Genomic DNA, 16599 nt, shown 5'->3' with positions numbered 1-16599 from the left:
TTCTTTATTCAATAAGTATTTGATTTAAATTAAATATGATTATAATTTGATATTTTATTACGAGATATATGTCTTTATATATGAATATATATATATATATATATATATATATATATATATATATATATATATATATATATATATATATATATATATATATATATGTATATATATATATATATATATATAAATATATATATATATATACATATATATATATATATATATATATATATATATATATATATATATACATATATATATATATATATATATATATATATATATATATATATATATATATATATATATATATATATATATATATATATGTATATATATGAATCTTTTTAGATTTTTTCATGTTATTTTTAAATTTTTTGTTCACGCAATTTAAGTTATATATGTTAATAGTTTGCATTAATGTTTACATTATGTTCAAAATTAAAATGTTTTTGATAAATATATGTATGTGGCAATATGTGTTATATAATTGTTTTATAAATGCATTTTTAAAATAGTATAAAATGTATCTATTGTGTATATAAATATTATAAGAAGTGTTTATATATGTTATATAAATTTAAACAAATATATCGTGTTTTGTAGTTAATATATATGTTTATAGTATGTTGTTTCCATGACATAGAAACAACATAATATAAACATATATACTAACTATAAAACACAATATATTTATTTAAATTTATATAACATATATAAACACTTCTTATAATATTTATGGACCATGTTTTCAAAGTGTGTGACTTGGCAAACGTGTTGAGCAAGATTTTGCATAAAGTTGTTATTTATGTTACTAATGTTGTTACATTTGGCTTACCTTTATGTTGGTGTCTATTGTTAAAAATTATAAGTGGTTTTATTATTGAAACTCACTGCTTTTAATCGTTCAGTAAAAGCCACTCAAGAAAAATCATTTTGCCATATATACATTTTGTTTATATCTTAATTTGAATTTTTAGAACCATGACGTACCAACATGAATTGTTTTCTAAAAACTAACATGAAATAACAATATTTAACAACTACTACTCTCTTATCATGACATCTTATCTCACAATCACAATCACAAATCAATATATCTTATCTGATATATTGATTTGTGATTCATATATGATGTTTTTCTTTGTATTTACTTATCCATTACATTTTTTCATTTCAGATTTATCATATGATGGATTTATGCAATATAAAAGAACGAATATATGTACATTTTTATGAATTTTTTAAAAACATCTGCTAATAATTAGTCCAGTGAACTTTTAAACTTCAATGTTGCATATGTCATCTTTAAGTAGTTTCTTGGCTTTTCTAAATGTGTTTCTTATTCACATGGTTTTACAAGCAAGGTATGCAAGCAAATTTGAGCTGAAAATTTTTTTTAACCTTTAAGGAGAATTGGCGTTACAATTTTAAATTTAATTTGTTTAATATAGTAGTTTTAACAAATAAATGTTTGTTTGTTCTTTGTTTTTTTACTTATTTGTTTTCAGATTCTTAAGAACTTGGCAACTTATCTAAGTAAGTTTTTTTTTCTTTTTAGTGCAATTGGAAAGAGCTGAAAGTTATTTTTTAGAGCAATTGAAAAGAATTAAAGTGTTTTTTAGTTACTTTACACGGTATAACTGATACTGATTTGAGTAAGTTTACTATTTTGTTTTATTTTATATTGGATTTATTTGATATTTGATATATGTTATATTAGAGATATATTTTATGTATTTAACATGGAAAACTGACTGTAATTTGTTGACACAAAAGTTTATAAACATAAATCTGCCTATATTTCAGTATATTTTATATTTCTCTGTATCTTTATAAATATTCTTTCTTAGAAAAAATAACAGACTAGAAAAAATAAATAAATTCCTTTTGAAAGTAGTTGAAAAAAATGATGTATTTCCATATTTCATTGTGTAAAGTGTAATACCACTTTTTAAAGGTATGTGAATAGATATATAGGGGAACATGGAGCAAGATGACGACTGTTTCAAAAAACGCCTGTATCTTAGTCTGTCCCAAAAATTAAAACTTACCTTTAGCTGGTGATGTAGCAATGTAATAAATCAAGTCAAACGAGGATAAAAAGTTTTTTTCTCAATGCCGGAAAAACTTTTTTAATACTTAGCTTTCGTCACAAAAATAATATTTAAAAAGAAACCATTGATAAATCTAGTAAAATTAATCTACTTCCCTTTCAGCTAAAATCAACTGTTATATTTAGTTTTGCCTAAGAGATAACTGTAGGTCGTCATCTTGCCCCATTCGTCATTTAAATAATTAATTTAGAGTAAAATATACTGATTGACATTGCTTCATTTTTTTATACAAGATTGTGCATTTATTATTTTTATGCATTAAGGTAAAAATAATTTTGTGCATTGTAGTTTAGATTCTTTTTTAATTAAAAATAATTGATGTAAATAAATGTTGTTTAATGTTTTTGATAAACGACTAATGTATGTAAACATATAAAAAGATATGGATTTCAATAAATCTTAAGTTTAAATAAAGTCTCTGATTAGAAAAGATCACAATTTGTAAGATTCTTTTACGTTCATTTATTCAGTTGCAGCAACATAAGATTACTGGTAATATGTTTAATGATAATAGTTAAATTGAAATAGATAGTATTTGGCTCAACGAAGTTATAATGTAAATGCTTATAGGCAAAATAGTAGTCAAATGAAAAAAATAGATCATTTCTAAGAAATATTTTACGATTTGCTTGCTATTTTATGGTATAATTGTTTAAATTGTTTAACTATAATAGTCCCTCGATTGTTCAAATATTGTAATAAATAAAATCTTTTCAGTCCAAGTATTTAAGTTAATAAAATATTTTATTAAGTTGTGGTGTTATTTGCCAGTGTTACTACATTGTGTTGTCTAGCCTTTTTATAATCTTTTTTAATTATTCTGTAGAAACAAAGTATATATTTTCTGTTATTATTATCCTAATTCTACTAACAATAAAATGCAAATAGTACTTTTGTAATTAAATTTTTTTTTTTAATTTCATTTTTTAGGTATTTGCAGGCTTTACTTGACTTTCCGTTTCTGGTACCTGTGTTGTGACAGATTTTAAAAAGAACTCAACTGATGTTAATTGCGGTCTTCGTCTTTAACTATAAGCAATGATGTTGCTGATAGGGAGTCAAAGTTAAAATATTTACAGATAAATTTGTATTTAATTTTTTAGATAATATATCAAGTTATTAATGTGTTTTTATTGTTATTAATGATTTAATAACTCATAACCCGTATTACGGGTTGCTTACTGCTAGTCATTATCATTATGTTATGAATTCATATTAGTTAATAAAATTGTATTGAATATTCTCTGGTTATCGTGTTTTATACGTGTTTAAATGCGAGTTTGATACTCAGTAGGCGTCGTATTGTATACCTGGCTTTATACGCATCTGGTGTCTATTTTTAATGCGCTTTTGACACGATAAAATGGCTAACAAATATTCGTAAATAATGCGTATTCTGGAAAGTTTTAAATGCGCATGTAATACCAGGAAAATATCGTATTGAGTATTCTCTGGTTATCGTGTTTTATACGTGTTTACAAGAGTTTCAAATGCGAGTTTGATACTCAGTAGGCGTTGTATTGTATACCTGTCTTTATACGCATCTAATGCGTATTTCTAATGCGTGTTCGACACGATAAAATGGCTAACATACATACCACATCGATACGTATTTAAACGAGTTTCTAATGCGCATTTACAACTAAATTTGCCGGCTGGGTTTTTTATACTTTTTACAAACTCTTGAAGTTAAAAATACACTAAAATTATAGGTGATCATAATATTGTGGCCAGGGACTGTAAAATAAAATTTGTAAAATAAACAAATTCAGGTTACCTATAATAATTATAAGGTATATTTCAAAAAATTGATTTTAGATAGTTGTATTAGTTTTTTGCTGGACAAAATAAGTCTTGATTCAATCTTAATTAAATCAATTAAAGTGGTCTGTCTAAGCTTAATTTTTAAGAGTTTTACTGATATTTGTTAATGTTTTGAATTTGTATCAAATTAAATTCCTTTTGATCCTATACATAAACCTAGTTTATATACTGTTACTGAAGTAACTTGAGAACCAATATGTTCCCTAAACCAATATGTTTATTAAGGTTTGAAGTCTTTTTAATATTCTTACGATATCATTTTATTTCCACATTTATTTTTCTTTCCGTCTGGAAATTCGGAAGTGTAACATTAATTCCCGAAGCCTGAATTATTTTTACAATTTATTTCGCAAATTACATATGTTCTTAGTTCCACAATATTGCGTAAAGTGTTAAGAATTAATTGCACAACCGTGGCGCAGTGTTTAGAATTCTAGTTCAGAACCAAGAGGTCCTAGGTTCGACATCGGCTCTAGGCCAATAAGCAACAATGGTAAGGAAGGAGGCGTGAACTTCCCTGTTAAATGCTCTTTTGCGGTACTCTGTGATAAGTCCGTAAGGACTACTGGTGCACCTAACCCAGTCGGCAAATTTAGTTGTAAATGCGCATTAGAAACTCGTTTAAATACGTATCGTTGTGGTATGTATGTTAGCCATTTTATCGTGTCGAACACGCATTAGAAATACGCATTAGATGCGTATAAAGACAGGTATACAATACGACGCCTACTGAGTATCAGACTCGCATTTGAAACTCTTGTAAACACGTATAAAACACGATAACCAGAGAATATTCAAAACGATATTTTCCTGGTATTACATGCGCATTTAAAACTTTCCAGAATACGTATTATTTACGAAATATGTTAGCCATTTTATCGTATCAAACGCGCATTAAAAATAGACATCAGATGCGTATAAAGACAGGTTGCGTATAAAGACATCGAATACGACGCCACTGAGTATCAAACTCGGATTTAAACACGTATAAAACACGATAACCAGAGAATATTTAATACAATTTTATTAACTATTATGAATTCATAACATAATGATAATGACTAGCAGTAAGCAACCCGTAATACGGGTTATGAGTTATTAAATCATTAATAACAATAAAAACACATTAATAACATTAACAACAATATAACTTGATATATTATCTAAAATATTAAATACAAATTTATCTATAAATATTTTAACTTTGACTCTGTATCAGCAACGTCATTGCTTATAGGTAACGACATAAAGACCGCATTAACATCAGTTGAGTTCTTTTTAAAATCTGTCACAACACAAGTACCAAAAAAGGAAAGTCAAGTAAAGCCTGCAAATACCTAAAAAAAGACATGAAAAAAGAATTATAATTTTTAATTACAAAAGTACTATTTGCATTTTATTGTTAGTAGAATTAGGATAATAATAACAGAAAATATATGAACCTGCCATTTCGAAAAGGGCACAAGTCCATTTACTAAAAATTTTCAAAATCAACAAAAATATGATTTTTATTAAAATAATGTCTAGGTTGCTAAAGAAATTAAACAGAGAAGTAGATAAATAAAGAACGTATATAACTTATGTATTTTTTATTTTTTATAAAAAAAACATAAATCATACAGAAATTTTTAATTCAAAATTATAAACTAACTGCTAAAAGTTTTGGGCTTATGTCTTTTTCGAAATGACAGGTTCATATATTCTGTCTACAGAATAATTAAAAAAGATTATAAAAAGCGTAGACAACACAATGTATAAATTGTTACTATAGTAATGCTGGCAAATAACACCACAACTTAATAAGATATTTTATCAACTCAAATACCTGGACAAAAAAGATTTTATTTATTACAATATTTGAACAATCAAGGTACAATTATAGTTAAACAATTTGAGCAACTATATCATAAAATAGCAAGAAACTTGTAAAATATTTCTTATAAATGGTCATTATCATTTGTGGTATTAAGAAATATGTAAGAGCTCAGTAATGACATAAGTTTTATTAAATCTCCCTCTCATCTAAGAGAGAGAGAGAGAGAGAGAGAGAGAGAGAGAGAGAGAGATAGAGAGAGAGAGAGAGAGAGAGAGAGAGAGAGAGAGAGAGAGAGAGAGAGAGAGAGAAATAAAGTGTTTCCAAAGCAGCATGTTAACAAATGTAAAAAAGCACGAAATAAATAGTAGTAACTGGTTTTATTATGTTACCAGTAAACAAAATTATTTTTACCTTGATTAAAAGCTCATTTCCAGCATTTTTAATTAAGCTCCGGCTTCTCTCTAACTGTTGACTAATGAATTATAGAGTAAATTTCACATCATACTAAATTTACAAAATAAAAACCATGTTTCAACAGTTAGCTAACTAATCAAGAGATGACAAAGGGAAGACAAACTAAAAAAAAAAATGAAAAAAAGAACATAATTATGATAGAAAGTATAAAAAAAATAAATTATTTAGATTTAAAAGTGTTAATTATTACTATAAATAGTTAAACTCATACTTTGCTTTGTTCTGAAGTGTCTAAAGTAAAATCAAATTAACAGACATTAACACTGCTTGACTCGGAATTCTGTCAAGTAAGTTTTCTGCACGCCGAGTTGCATTTCTTACATTTCAACAACGATTAATTTCATCCTGCCTAGATCAATTTTTTTCATTTGGCAACTTTTTTCAAGTTGCCTATTAGCATTTTACATTAATAACTTCGTTGAGCCTAATAATATCTATTTCAATTTCACTGTTATCATTAAACATATTACCAGTAATCTTATTATTGTTACAATTGAATAAATGAATGTAAAAGAATCTTACAAATTGTGATCTTTTCTAATCAAAGACTTTATTTAAATTAAGATTTATTGAAATCCATATCTTTTTATATGTTTATATACATACGTTGTTTATCAAAAATATTAAACAATATTTATGTACATCAATTATTTTTAATTTAACAAAGAATCTACAATGCACAAAATTATTTTTACCTTAATGAACAAAAATAATAAATGCACAATCTTGTATAAAATATTGAAGCAATTTCAGTCAGTATATTTTACTCTAAAGTAATTATATATATATATATATATATATATATATATATATATATATATATATATATATATATATATATACTGAAATATAGGCAGATTTAAGTTTATAAACTTTCGTGTCAACAAATTACAGACAGTTTTCCAAGTTAAATACATAAAATATATATCTAATATAATATATATCAAATATAAAATAAATCCAATATAAAATAAAACAAAATAGTAAACTTACTCAAACCAGTATCACTTACACCGTGTGAAGTAACTAAAAAACACTTCAGTTTTTTTCAATCACTCTAAAAAATAACTTTCAGCTCTTTCCAATAGCACTAAAAAAAAAAAAAAAAACTTGCTTAGCTGAATTGCTTAGTTTATAAGAATCTGAAAACAGATAAGTAAAAAACCAAGAACAAACAAACATTTATTTGTTAGAACTACTACATTTAAACAAATTAAATAAAACAAAGAATAACGCCAATTCTCCTTAAAAGCTAAAAAAAAATTTGCTTGAAGACCTTGCTTGTAAAATAAAATGTGAGCAAGAAACACATTTAGAAAAGCCAAGAAAAAATTCATAAAAATTTACAAACATTTGTTCTTTTATATCGCATAAATCACTCATATGATAAATCTGAAATGAAAAAATGTAATTGATAAGTAAATACAAAGAAAAACATCAAATATGAATCGAAAATCATTATATCTGATAGAGATAAGATGTCATGATAAGAGAGTAGTAGTTGTTAAATATTGTTATTTTATGTTAGCTTTTAGAAAACAAATCATGTTGGTACTTCATGGTTCTAAAAATTCAAATTGTGATATAAACAAAATGTACATACGGCAAAATGATTTTTCTTAAGTGGCTTTTAGTGAATGATTAAAAGCAGTGAGTTTCAATAATAAAACCACTTAAAATTTTTAACTATAGACACCAACATAAAGGTAAGCTAAATGTAACAACATTAGTAACATAAATAACAACTTTACGCAAAATCTTGCTTAACACGTTTGCCAAGTGGCACACTTTAAAAACATAGAAACAACATAATATAAACATATATAATAATTATAAAACACAATAAATTTATTTAACTTTATATAACATATATAAACACCTCATATAATATTTATATACACAATAGATACATTTTATACTATTTTAATGAAACATTTATAAAACAATTATATAATATATATTACCACATACATATATTTATCAAAAACATTTTAACTTTGAACATAATACAAATATATATGCAAACTATAAGCATATATAACTTGAATTGCGCGAACAAAAAATTTAAAAATAATATGAAAAAATTTAAAAAGATTCATATATATATATATATATATATATATATATATATATATATATATATATATATATATATATATATATATATATATATATAATTCATATATAAAGACATATCTCGTAATAAAATATCAAATTATAATTATATTTAATTTAAATCAAATACTTATTGAATAAAGAGCAAAAAACAGATAGAAGAACTGCAATCCCTTTAACAAAATTTAACGTTTAGCAACAATAAAATGTCAGTGTTGGCTCGAAATTTTAATTTATTTTTCTAAATTTTTTAAAACAGTACAAAAAAAAGGTAATAGCATAACAGAAATGTTAATAAAATAATAATCAACATAATAAAATAAGCAAGGTATAAAATGATAGGATCTATAATATATTTGAATTATATTAATTTAGAACTTAAATTAAAACTAAATAAATTTAAAAGTTACTTTTAAATTTATTTAGCTTTAACTTAAGTCCTAACTTTATGAAGTCCTAAATTAATATAATTCAAATATATTATAAATTCTATTATTTCATACCTTGCTTATTTTATTATTTTATATTATTATTTTATTATTACTACTTTTAAAGTAGTAATAAATATTTTTATGATAAAGTTTTAGTAACTTTTTTAGTACAAAAAAGTACTGTAACTGTATTGGAGATATGCGATACTGCTTTAGCAGAACGATATCTCTTCATGCAACTTTGCATGTATTCCTGACTATTCCTTTTCATTCCAGACAAACTTTTTACTAAATTTCTTAAGAGAAAACTTTTTAATTTAAATTTTGTTTTCACAATTTCAGTTTAAGCATGCGCTTTAAAGCAAAGATTTTCGTTTTTCCGTTATATGTTGATATTTGATCAAAATCAAGTACAATATCGTATCCGATTTGGATCAAATATTAAATAATAGGTATTTTTGATAAATAAGTGGTATTGAACTCGAATTCGAAACTTAAAACTAAATGCGTATTTTTCTGGTATCAACGGCGGTATGTTATACGTGATCAATACTCCGAGTATTTACAATACTAGATATGCCGACTGGGAAGTAACAACAAAAAAATAAAAATCTATCGTTTTAGCATTTGATTTAAAATGAGTTTTAAAACGATAAAATAAACATATTAGCTTTAGGAAAAATTTTGTCCAAATTTTTCTATTCTTATATATTCCATGTTTAAACTGTGAAAACTTTAAAAAACTTTTCTTTACCGCACTAATAATTTTATTACTATAGTAAGCAAAGCAGCCGTAGCGCAGTGGTCAGCACGCTAGCCACAGAATCTGGAGATACGTGGTACAACGCCACCTCTGGGCAAGTTTTATAATATCGGTAAGAAAGAAGGCGTGAATTTCTTTCAAATACTCTTCCGCGGTGCTCTGTGATGATTCCAGACCTCTTGGGGCATCTATATAAAATTAAACGTGTCAGATAGTTAGACCTACAAAATCTCGACCTACTAAGTTGTTCTACAAAAAGAACATCTACTAAAAAGTGAAGCTTATTTTCAGATAACCTACTGAGGCGCAAATTATTTTCAGCCGATTATTCTTTTTTTTATTTTCGACCGATTTATGATGTTTTCGTTTTCAACCAATTTATTTTTCGACCTATTTTATAGATTTTCATTTTCAACCGATTATCTGGTCTGTGTTTTTAAAGTAGTATTTTAAATTAACAATCAATTAGTTTTCCAAGCATTCATCAATTCTTGTACCTCTCAATTCTGAAGACACCGCTTCAACCACTGCGCCAAGGCTGATTAAATTTGGCTCGTATTCAAATCAACAACAAAATATACAAAGCACATACCGGAAAGGCGAAGTTATAAAATTGAAAATACAGTAGGTCGAATATCTAGTAGGTTGAAAATTCAGTAGGTCAAAAATACAGTAGGTCAACGATTTAGTAGGTTAGAAAATTAGTAGTACATGTTTTAATTAGTTGTAAATATAAAAATCAAAAAATGTCGGTTGAAATCAAAAACGCCATAATCTACGATTTATGTAATTTCAAAACTAGGTAGAGTTATAAACCACCAAATTAAAGAACAGACGTTTTCTCGCCTATACCAATGTATTGCACAGAACGGAACTAAAATAAAAAAAAAATTTTTAATTTTTAATTTCTAATTTAAAAATTAAAAACAAAAGCATAAATAAGCGTGTTTAGATAAAATTCATAAATAAATTCCTAGAAATATAATCATTACAAAGATTTGGATTTTATCTAAAGTTAAGGAGTTACATTATATAGTTTAAGCTAGAAATTGACATATATGTTTTGACGTAGCATTAAACATAAGGCAGAGAAATAAAGTACTCCGACGGAATTCAAGGATATCTCAACAGAATACACAACTTTGATGCTCTATAACTTAAAGTTAAAGTATGATAGTGAGTTTTTCAACTACTACGTACGCTGTTAGTTAAAAAATATTAAACAGAAAACTAAAAAAATAAAAATAAAAAAACTACAAAAAGTCAGAAATCCACTTCTAGTAAGGAATTGTTCATAATCTACGCTACGCTAAATTTCACCAATAAGTTTAGCAAAAATGATCGAAGGTTTTCCCTCGCAGAACCTTAAGTTAAATAAAAAAAATAAAATACCGCATTATGGAAAAAAACGTTTATGGAAAATCATTTCGTATAAGAACATCTACTTCTGTTTTTAAAATAAATTTAGCGTTGCGTAATTTATGCAAAATCCGTAACTAATGTTAAATATCAGAAAACAGATTGCTGTGTTTATTCATGAGTGCACGCGACTTAGAAATCTTACTACTTTTTCTTGTATAAGAACTTCTAAGTAAACTAGTTGGTTTGCCAATTTTACAGTAACAAATTGTAGTAACAATTTGTAATTGTAAAATTTGCCAATTTTACAGTAACAAATTTCTGATTAAAGCTGTTTTGAGCCTAGTCTAACACTAAATCTGACAAGAAGTTTTTTCAACGTATATTATTTCGCGGCCGTGGCGCAGTGGTTAGAACGCTTGCTTTATAAGCAGGAGATCCAGTAAGGAAGAAGGTGTGAACTTCCTGGTTAAACGCACTTCCGCGGTGCTCTGTGACAAGACCGTTAGGACTTCTTGGGGCATCTAAAAATAAAAAAATAAAAATAAAAATTTCTACATTTATCAAAATGTCTAGTAGATTTTTTTTACATCATGTACTGTGAGCCATAAAGACCGTCAGGTTCAACTTTTCCCCAGCTCTAATTTTTTTTTTTTTTTTTTTAGTAAATGCAGTTTGTGTAAGTCTTTTTCAAGTGCAGAACAAATCTAAAGTCGATCAGAAGAGTTAGTATTTTAAGTATTAAAAATTAGAAAGACCTAAAAATTTAGCCTTAAAAGTAATGCAATCCGCCATTCTCGGCTTCTTTTTCTTTAATAGTTTTGAAATGATTCAAGTAAAAAAATGTATATACGGTAAAGATGGCTGATTTAAAGCAGTCTGTTTGGAAAAAAAAGGTAAATATTCAAAATCTTTAGTAAAAGTACAACCATCTGTAGCAAATAAAATCAAGGAGTTTATTTGGCCTGAGTACAATGCAGAGTTTAATGTTTGTCCGGATGTAATTTGTTCAAGTTGTAGAAGAAACATCTTTTTTCTGGAAAAAGGGATCAAACACTTATCTTTCGAACTGGATAAGTAAAGTTTCTCAGGTATATGACTTTAAACTTATTTAAGTTAAACGAATAATACATATAAAGATATAGATTTTTTATTAATTGTTATTTTGAATTAGGTTGACAGACCAAGAATTAGACGTAGTACTGAGCTTAGTGATATTATACAATCATCTCATGTTAATACAAAAGATGTTGAATCTCTGAAAAAAAATATGTGCAGCTGCTGCTTTACTCTCCTTGCAAGAGGTTAAAAATTAATAAGTTACTTGATAAGTAAATTAAAAGTTATAAAATATTCATTTATAAACTTCAATAAAAAGCCTTTAGGCGTATATTAATTCGCAAAAGGTAATTGCCGGCAGTGCCGGCAATTAATTCTGGGGTTAATTGCCGGCAGGAAGTATTGAAGTATCAATTTTCGATTAATATGCGTAAAAAAGTATCAAATTCTTCGCATACTTTAATTTTCAAAAAAAGCACAATTAGCTTATAAGATTAAATATTTTAAATTTTCAACATTCTTGTTAATATAAATGTCTAACTTCTGTCACGGTGCCATTTATTTATCTTTTGAAGAAGCAGAAGAAGCTTTGCTAAAATTTTGTAAAGACAACTGCCATCCAATTAATCGAGATACAAAAAGAACAGTAAGTAAACACTTAGTATAAATAAAACATCATGTTTTGATCATGTTTAACATGATCTTTTATCTAAGGTGGAATAAGTAAAATAAATAAAGTGGAATAAGTAAAATAAAATAAATAAAGCGGAATAAGTAGTAGTAGTAGTAGTAGTAGTAGTAGTAGTAGTAGTAGTAGTAGTAGTAGTAGTAGTAGTAGTAGTAGTAGTAGTAGTAGTAGTAGTAGTAGTAGTAGTATTTAAACTGTAGCTGTTAAAAAAACAGCGAGTGAGTTAAAAACTCACTTTGACAGCTTTTGACAATCTAAAAATATACAAAAATTTACTCAAGATAATAATGAACAAATTAAAAAAAATATATATATATATAGTTAGTTCTAAGTTATTATTTTTTTTTTTAATGCCAAAAATTTGTCCAAACTGTTTTTGAAAATGTTTACATTTCCCGACATGACCACTTCCAATGGCAATTTGTTCCACAAATTCACAGTTCTATTTATGATAAATTCTATCTTGGCACAAACTTGGTTTGCTCTCTGCTGTATTTTCTGCTGTGACCTCTGCATGATTTTGAAAATACTGGTTTGTTTAAAAGGTCTACTGCTTCAATCTCATTAAAAATCTTAAATATTTGAATAAGATCTCCTCTCTTCCTTCTTTCTGACAATGTTGTTAAACCAAGTATCTGTAAACGGTCTTCATACAGCAAGCTTCTTAAGTTCTTTATCATCCTTGTCACTCAGTGTTGCACCCTTTCTAATATTTCAATGTCACCTTTGAGGTTTGGTGACTAAACTGGCGCTGCAAATTCAATCAGAGGTCTAACAAAAGTAGTATATAGTTGCTTGAGAAGATGCTGATCCAAATGAACAAAAGTGTTTTTTATCATTCCCATTATTGCATTAGCTTTTGATGAACACGCTACTATGTGTTTCTTCCATTTCAGTGATGTATCAAAATTTACACCAATGTTCATGCGTAGAATTATTATTTTTTGACCCCTTTACTGTGTAATTAAAATTTATGTTGTTTTTTCCATATTGCATAACTACACATTTACTTTCATTCAGTTTGATTAACCATTTTTCTGACCAATCTTCTATAATATTTAAATCTTTTTGAACTAATTTGGCGTCCTCAATTGAATATACAGCTGATAAGATTTTAGTGTCGTCTGCATATATTTTCACCATATTTTTGATTTTTTCTGGCAAGTCATTTATGTATGCTATGAAAAGGAATAATAAGTAAAATGAATTTAAATAGATTAAAAGTTATTCGCTCATAATCCTAATTGCTTAATGATTTTCATTCTGTCAATTTTATAAAAAGTTTTGAGGTCCTAGGTAACAAATTCATGAGATTTTTATTAGTAAGTAGGGTTTTAGCTACAACTTTGTCAGTTCACATCAAATTTCTATAACTCAGTATCAAAATAAAGGTGTAAAGGTGGGTAGTGCTACAGTTATGGGGGCTATAAATATTATATTTTTTTGCTTATTGTGCTCTCATCAGTTAGGGATGTGTGTAAAAATGTTAAACCATTTTTTTTATTGATTATTATATATCATTGAAAAGAGGCTAAAATCAGCATTACAATAGTGAAAATTTCATAACAAACAGTTATTCTCATTTAAGTAACAAAATTTGATTACAAGGATTGCTTAATAACACTGCAACCAGTTTTAAAATGTCAGATTTGGCTAATGGTAATTTTATTATAAAACTTTTTGTTTAGAAGCGTAACGTTTTGTTTTCTTTACGAAATTTTAATTAAGGTACATGTTCTGCTACATATAAGATGTCTGCTACATTATCTTTTTCAATAAAATTTGGCATGCACATTTGATGTCTGATCAACAACTGATCAAAAAAAGTTTTTAAGAAAAGTTATTTCAATAAAAGCGGTGTAACTATAAAAAAAAACTATTCAAAAACAAAGTTGAGCTCTTCTACTTTTTTTAAAATGTCAATGTTGATATAAAATTCTAAAAAGTAAGCACGCTTTGATATAATGGTCAAAGATTTTTATTACATAATTGGTGCCGTAACTCATTGGATACGCACATACCTACATCAGTGAGACTTTTTAAGATTGTCGCATACAAAATCCTCAGTTATTGTAGCATCACTCCCTTGCAGCTGTGAACTATAGATAGTCAATGTACTAAATCCAATTAATGTTTTACAATTCACTATATCGAATGAGGGTTTTGGCATAAGGCAGCAAGTCTTCATTGATTAGAGCGCAGTAAGTAAAAAAATATATATACATATATATATATATATATATATATATATATATATATATATATATATATATATTATATATATATATATATATATATATATATATATATATATTTGTGCTTTCAATTTGTATCATTAATTAGTTTTGCCAATTATTGAAAAAAAGTTGCACTTCGTATTTTTTGTTGTTACATTTTATATAATGATCATTAGTTGGTAACAAGAGTTACAAGTTGTATTTTTAAATGATATATTTAGCAAACATGTGGTAGTGGTGTAGTGGTAGAGCGCTTGCTTCATAGTCGTTATAGTCTTCATAGTCATAGTCTTCATACTCCTCACCACGTCCCTGGTAGTACCGTGTTGACTCCGAAACAGGAACCTTGTTCGTCAAGGTCCCTGTTTCAGAGTTATAGAGTTGAGAGAGGGTTATACCACAAATAAGTAGCCTCCTCATCTGTAGCGACCTTCTTGGCCTTGAGAAGGTGAATTAACAAAAAAAAAAAAAAACAGTTTTTGTAACAAGTTGAGTTTGTTTATAAGTAAAAAAAAATGAGCATTTATTAAAAACAAGATGGCTTTTAAATGTGTTAAACAACATAAACAATCATTTCAACATAGTTGACTGATCACAAGTTATTTGATTCACTTTGATGTATTTATGTGTTATATAAATCATTGCGTTATTTATTTATGTTTTTTTTAGGTTGCTAATTTTAATAAATTAGTAAAGCAAAAAATTGTTGATGTTCCTGAATCCACCATTCAGTATTGTAGGTATGTTTGCAAGCATTATGGTGTGGATAAAAATAGTTTAGCTACTCAAAGAAAGTTTAAAAGAGCGAGCTCTACACTTAAAAAGAGTAAGTATGGATAACATATTTTTGATATTTTAAAATAATATAGTAAGGTATTGCTGAATTTTTTATAAAGATATAGACCGCCGACAGTAATGTTTATTTCAAATGTATTTAAATTTATCAGCTATGTAAACCAGCTTCTCAACATTTGTAGTTTTGAGATTTGATCTTGTTAAAGTAACAACTTGACAAGCTCCTGAAAAAACTCTCAGATGACCCTTATGCTTTGGGTTGATTGATTTGATAAGTCTAATGAAACCATTAGTTGACACTAGATAGAATGGAGTGTTTGTTGTGCACAACATGGCAGTAAGATTGTATTCAAACTTTATTTAAACTTTATTCAAACATAATTTGTAAAACTTCTTAACCAAAATTTGGAATACCTCGTATTCGTTAAACTGAAGTATTTGTAACTGAAGTTTAAAGAATATTTGGTATTCAGCCTTCATTTGAATGCAATCAGCGAAGTTAAACAAACTTTGCCGGTGCTTCTGTATGAACTCTAGTTGAGCTTGGTAATATATACCAATTAGTAGTAATTAAAATAAAAAATATTTAACTCTTAATTATTTTGGTTATTTGTAAAAAATCTGTAATTACTATCATGTTGTAATTGTTTTAATAATTTAAAATTTTTCCAGGCAGCGTACTCTATTGCTATGAAGATTGCTAACATTTTAAGTGATGAGTCAAAGGCAACATTTCCGCAGGCTCTTCAATATCTAAATTCAATTGAACAACAGGTTATACGTGGAGAATGGCAACAGCATAATCAAATCCCAGATGGAGTTGAAGCAGGCGTCACTACATCTATTTTATCATCATTAAGAAATTCAAACGCTCAGGGCTTTGAAACTCAATCATGCCTTGTTGAGTCGGAAAGTGTT

At 26.7% G+C, this 16599-nt stretch overlaps 2 long non-coding RNA genes across 3 annotated transcripts; one reads left to right on the top strand and one right to left on the bottom strand.

Moving 5' to 3' along the window:
• Positions 1-666: 666 nt before the first annotated feature.
• LOC136088641 (uncharacterized) lies at positions 667-3247 on the top strand. Of its 2 annotated transcripts, XR_010642346.1 has the most exons (3): positions 667-1370; positions 1565-1661; positions 3051-3247. It is a non-coding gene; the product is annotated as an uncharacterized LOC136088641 (long non-coding RNA). The 2 variants fall into 2 exon arrangements; XR_010642347.1 differs by lacking the exons at positions 667-1370; positions 1565-1661 and adding an exon at positions 1668-1963.
• Positions 3248-5074: 1827 nt separating this feature from the next.
• On the bottom strand, positions 5075-7002 carry LOC136088639 (uncharacterized). Its single transcript, XR_010642344.1, has 2 exons — positions 6172-7002; positions 5075-5281 (listed from the first exon to the last, which is right to left on the bottom strand). It is a non-coding gene; the product is annotated as an uncharacterized LOC136088639 (long non-coding RNA).
• Positions 7003-16599: the final 9597 nt, after the last annotated feature.

The sequence above is a fragment of the Hydra vulgaris genome, chromosome 12 (genome assembly GCF_038396675.1).
Source record: "Hydra vulgaris chromosome 12, alternate assembly HydraT2T_AEP".
In the NCBI taxonomy this organism is placed as follows: domain Eukaryota; kingdom Metazoa; phylum Cnidaria; class Hydrozoa; order Anthoathecata; family Hydridae; genus Hydra; species Hydra vulgaris.
This window is presented reverse-complemented; position numbering and strand designations above follow the sequence as displayed.